Raw genomic sequence first — 6,403 nt, forward strand, 5'->3', positions numbered from 1 at the left:
GTAGGAATTGGTTGTGTGTTAGCTCAGAAAAACGAAGAAGGAGAAGAATTACCCGTAGCATTCATGTCCGAGAAGCTATCTAAAGCTCAGAAAAACTACTCAGTCACGGAATTAGAATGTTTAGCGGTGATAAAGGGAATTAAAAAGTTTCGTGCTTATGTAGAAGGTCAGGCATTCGAGGTGATAACCGATCATGCCTCATTACAATGGCTTATGCGTCAGAAGGAGTTGTCTGGTAGATTAGCTCGATGGGCCATAAAACTACAGGGATTCTCTTTTGAGATAACGCACCGGAAGGGCTCACTAAACGTGGTAGCGGATGCCCTATCGCGTAAAGAGGAAATTACTGTTTCTGAAATGGAAGAGCAGGGTCCGATAGTTGATCTATCTGCCGCAGAATTTAAATCACCAGAATATATGACCTTAATTGATAATATTCGCGCTAAGCAAGACAAATTACCAGACTTGAAGATTCTCAATGATTTTGTCTACAAAAGAACCGAACCTGATCAGGGAAATAATGGTGTAGATAATCTATCTTGGAAATTGTGGATTCCTAGGGAACTCACCCAAGGTGTAATCTCACGGGCCCATGACCCGCCCAATGCCGCCCACAGTGGAGTAGGGAAAACCATCGAAAAGATTAAAAGATATTTGTTTTGGCCAAAAATGAACAAGCAAATACGTGAGTATGTAGCTCATTGGCAAAGACTATGAGTTGCTTCGCCACTTAAGACTCTTATCGGAGGATAGCCGCATTAGTTATCCGGAAGCACTACAATTTATTTGCGAATCGGCAAAGAAAAAGGTGAAAGAGTCACATGAACAAAATGCTAGGCGATATAATCTACGCTGTCGGAAAGTAGAGTTTAAGGTTGGAGAGCCAGTACTTGCCCGCAATTTCTGCCAAAGCAATGCTATTAAAAAGTTCAATGCAAAGTTAGCGCAGGTTTTTATTTCAGCCGTGGTATCTAGACGAGTTGGCTCATCCTATTATCAAAAGAAAGAACGAACAGGGTAAAAACTTAGGAATATTTCACCTCAAAGACATACAAGTGAAACACTAGGCAACTGTCCTTTTTCCGTTTAGGCTTCGCCAGTTAAAACTAGCGCTTCCTCAACTGTGGTGTAGTGGCCAGTTGTGATCTCTAAAACTCCAGAGAACAGCTTGGGAAGTACGGCCCTCGCGCTTAACATTAACTCTGCTCTTTACAAAAACAAGATAAGAGATCAATTACAAGAGAGCAGTAGTTAAAGCTTCCATTGAAGAGCTTAATGTCTAATTTAGAGAAGCAGCGTGGATCTGTGGGAGTTATGTTTTAAAGCTTTACTAGAAATCATACGATTACTCCGTTAGTCGTGGAAGCTATGTGTAAGCTTTGCTTAGCATCGTACGATTACTCCGTTATCTAGGAAAGCAAGGTGTAAGCTTTGTCTAAAATCGTACGATTACCCCGTTGGTTGTGGAAGGTAAAGTTCCGATCGTAAGGGCTAATGCAAGTAATAGAACTTCTGGCTAGATCATTGCTATAGTGAAGCTGTGAGAATTCGGATGTCTTTTTATACAAATATATAGATCCAAGTGAATTTGAAAACGTTGTGCAATCAAACACGTGCCAAGTAAATTGAAGTTCTGGTGGACTACATTATTCCTTTTGGATTAAGAAAAAATAAAAGGTATTTGGACCTTACAATAGTGACACAGCTTTAACAGTCTCGTATCATAGGGCTGGAAATCTTACTACGTTCGACACTGGGAAAGAAAAACCAATTGACCCCCTCCAAGAACGAGGTCGTCAAAGTCATCGATTTTTAGTAGATCTGGGAAAGACCTCGGATTTCCAGGAACCAGCATCTACATAAACAACGATAACTACAACCAAATAAACCAGAAAGAGCCGTCGAAGATATACTAGAGTGAAACCCGAAGTTATGTGGAGGCATACTTGAGCTGAAGTACATTTTGGAGTAAGACGAGAAGAATGGTTTTCTTGCGAATTCGGAGAAACTAATACGCTCGTCACCTTCTCGCTATGAATTAAGCGCGCGGCTAAGGCTTTCGCATGTAGTTCTTCGCAGTGTGTGGAGTGGTTCTCAAACTGTGAAAATAAAACATCATTCTGCGGCGATCCACACTGCGTTTAATAGTCGTCGTGTGAAAATGTACCAAAGTATTAGTTTTTGAGTCTCGTCATGAGATTTTCCATTTATTAAAGATTAGCTACGCACTAACTATTTTTGTATTGTATAGATTTAAAAAGAAAAAAACCAATAATGTATATAATTACCCATAATTAGAAATTAGCGCAAATGAAAACACATTTTTTTTAAGATCAGCCGTTGAGTGGCCAAATCGTCGTCGTACGGGTATGGAAATGTAAAGAAAATCGGTGTTTCATCCGAATTAGAAGTGAAGACCTGTATATTCTAATTTTTCTCCCTTCCTCAGAATATGTTCTACGTCCGCCCTTGAGCTCAACGGACACGCCGAATAATTCGTATAAAGTATGAGTGAGTTACGAACTTCCTTAAACGGAATTCTCGAGTATTTTCGAAATGTATATCTGTCTTATAAAACTTCTATTCCGGTATATGAAACAACCATCTCCGTGCCATAATTTAAAGCGGATCGGCTACTAATTTTTCTTTCACGTTTGCCTTCTAGTTATATTAACTATCATATTTTTCTCTGCTTTCCAATTTAATTTCTTTTACGCCATATTCTCTACACATAAGTCCTATATACATATACACATATAACTAGGTATAACTGGATACTATTTCCTCCTTCTTTATTTAATTACTTTATGCTTAGTTTATACTTATCTGGAAAACCATGAAGTCCAAACCCTTAAATTTTGAATTATTAAATAATAATTAGTAGATAATAATGGAACATTAACCTTTCGTGTTTGTCCTGAGTAGAGCCTGAGCAAGTCCGATGATCAAATAGAGATGCGCTCGATTAGGGTTATGCTGTCGATTAAACGGCATACAAAGGTAGGGAGGGTAGAGAAGGGGTCAAAGTCATCTGAGTTCCCCAAGAGCGACGGAATATAGCCTGACTATTTGTCGGTAGTCGATTAACCAGTTAGTTAAAATTCACATTCTTTTCTTTTTGATTTCTTTGTAGAGTTCCTTTTGAACATTAAATCAAGTGTACCTTAAACATCTTTGCGAATGTGTTCGTATAGCAGAGAGGAGAGTAGGAAAGATCCCACGACATTCCGGCGAGCTAGTTAGAGCATAGCTAAAGGTACACGTTCCGAAATCCTGCTATACTATTGGTGTCTGACCGTCAAAAAAAAGTATGTACAACCTCCATCCGTACATACAATCTCACACCTCTACGAATATGAATTTCTGGCACATTACATAGATTGGCGCCCAACGTGGGGCCAGAGTACGAGTTACTACTGGTTAAAACCCCAAAACTTTGCTCGTTGCAATTTTAAATTCCACATTAAAATTAATACTTTCCGTCCAACTACTGTAACGGAGGATATTTGATGGAATTTTGGGTTTAAGATTCTGAGTTTCGGAATACCTAACAAATAGAATCGCCAGGTAGCAAGGATGGAAACTGATATTTTTTTTGTTACCAGAATTAATTTGCGAATATACGACAGCTATTCACAAAGGCGGATAGGTCGGCAAATTATAATAGGATAACCAAAAGAGTTTATGAGGAAGAGTATCGATGGCTTTCGGAAGTCTAATTTTCTAGATATAGATTGGAAATTAGCCATTGCCAAGGTTACTGACCACATAAACATACCATAGACAAATTAGATTTCATTGAGGTTATATTCCGGCGACAAGAGAAAGCGTATATCGGACGAGTCAAGCTCGAAAAGGAAAATATTGGGTATTTAGGAAAATTTGTAGAATTTATTGAAGCTTTGTCCTATAATTAGGGATTTCCACATTAATGATCAGAACTCGTATTACTGGTTACCTTAACATGTCACCAGTACAACGTACCCCAGGGGGCAAGCGTCGGGTGACGTGACGCCCAGATCTGTGGTATATGTCAAGAAAGCCATAAGAAGAAGTCAACTAATATGTACTGCATCTTGTGGCACAGGTATCATGATACTGCATGAAAGAATTCGTGAAAATAACAGAAATTGCCCCGTATGTAGGGCGGAGTGAATCCGGAGGAACTTTCGTTTGATGAGAATACTCTAGCAGCCGAATTACCACCCGACATGGTTCGGTATAGTGCCGTTAGAAGGGGATCCAACCCGGAGTCAAACGCTTCAGAGAGAGACTTCAAAATCAAGAGGGCTAGCCTAAACAGGGACGGGAAACTACATCGCGCAGAGGGATGCATACTAGGTTGCAGTCTCAACAATTTCGGGATAATTCTTTGGGCAGTATCAGCCATAGGTCGGGCGAAGGAGATATGTCGGAAAGAACCTTGAGGTTATACAAGCCCTGATAAAAGGTGAGCAGAAAGATATGATGGTGGAGCTAAGTTCATTCGTTAAGAATTTGATCGAAGAAAATCTACGCGGACAATTAGTTAGGATGACTATAGCTTCAGATAGCACGCCTGTGCAAGCGACAGGCAAAATCACGAGCCTAATATAACAGGAAACTCGTTGTCTTCAGAAAATGGAAGGAAAGGGATTACCACATCCAAATGTCTCTAACAGGGCAATAGCTCCTGGAAGGCCGCTAATATCTTAGCCAGTTGGCGACTAAAGTTTGACGGATCCAAAGACGCTATGCACGTCGACGAATTCCTGTACAGGGTTCGTTCACTTACATCCTCCACTTTAAATAACGATTACGAATTACTCTGTGACAATATGCATCTGCTTTTCTCGTCTAAAGCCAGCGATTGGTTTTGGAACTTCCAAAGAAAGAACCCACATTTCTTGGCAAACTTTTTCTGCCTCGTTCAGACAACGATTCGATGATGCTAAAGATGATTTCGACTTGTGGAAGTTGATTAGAAAACGCCGTCAGAGAGAGGGTGAATCGTTTGACGATTACCAGACGGCCGTCGAAGAATTAGTGTCCAGGCTCTCACACGAGGTTAGCGAAAATAAGTTAGTAGACATTTTAAAACGTAACGCAAAAAACGGCCCTCAGATATGAACTCTTGCATCTTAAAATCAGCGATCGAACTGGCCTGAGAGAAGAAGTTCGCAAGCATGAAAACTTCTGTAAAGACAACCATAACCCTTTTCCACGAGGTAAATTCAGCAACCGAATGTAGCAGAAATACTTACGGACAATGAAGATATGGAGGAAGAAGACGTTTCGCAGATTTATCGTAAGAAACTAGTATGCTGGAACTACGACCAGGAAGGGCATCGTTTTGATGATTGTTTAGGAGAAAGGCGAATTTTCTGCTATGGTGTGGTGCTAAGGATATTTATAAACCTCGATGCGTCAAATGTAACCCAGCGAAAAACTTGAAACGGGATGTACCGACCGGAGCCCAGTCAGTACATCCGACCAAGAACAGCAACTAAACGAAAGTAAACCAACTACCTTAAGAGGCTTTCCGAAGGGTAGTTGACGTAAAACCGGATATGATACTACACCAAATTTGTACAGTATAGATGTAGCGACTCAAACGATGGAGAGCAAAGAGTTAGATTCAGAAAATGTGAATACGTGGTTTAAATTGATAGTTAAGCCCAAACGATCGACGGTCCGGAGACGAGCGTTCTGGAAAAGGTCCAATCTGTTCGAAAACGTTTAGTCTCAGCAGTTATTCTGAGTTCAGATAACCGAGTGTACACGGAGGTAATGATCGAAGGGCAAACTTATAAGGCTTTGCTGGATTCAGGAGCAACCATTAGTTGTTTGGGTGGGAGAGCAGCAGTCTCAGAAGTGTTTGGGAACCATACGCACTGCCAGCAACGAAGCTTGTACCGTAGTGTCCAAATTGGTGGTCCCGATTGAATTCCGTAAAATAGTTAAGGAAGTATAGTTCTTTATCATACCAGATTTAAAGCAAGATGTTTATTTAGGAGTTGACTTTTGGAAAGATTTCGGTCTTCTATCCCAATTATTGACCGAGAAGAACTGTGAGCTGTTTGGAGAATAGAGACGACACGATTATGAAGGAAACGCCTAAAATGCATTCCCTAAATGAAGAACAAAGGAACCAATTAGAGGCGGTATAAGAACCTTCCGTCATATGAATGCGACGGACTAGGTCGTACACACCTAATACAACATTCTATGGTAATCAATGCGAAGTACCGTCAAACAACGACATTGGCCCATTTCCCCGCGAAAGAGAAAGTGATGTTCGAAAAAGTAGAGAAGATGATTAAGCTGGCGTGATAGAACCTTCAAATAGTCCATGGAGTAGAAATTGCGTCCTAGTAAAGAAAGGTTATGCCTTGAATCTCGAGAGATCAACAAATATACCCGA

Source organism: Drosophila miranda (assembly GCF_003369915.1).
Source record: "Drosophila miranda strain MSH22 chromosome Y unlocalized genomic scaffold, D.miranda_PacBio2.1 Contig_Y3_pilon, whole genome shotgun sequence".
NCBI classification, from domain to species: Eukaryota; Metazoa; Arthropoda; class Insecta; order Diptera; family Drosophilidae; genus Drosophila; species Drosophila miranda.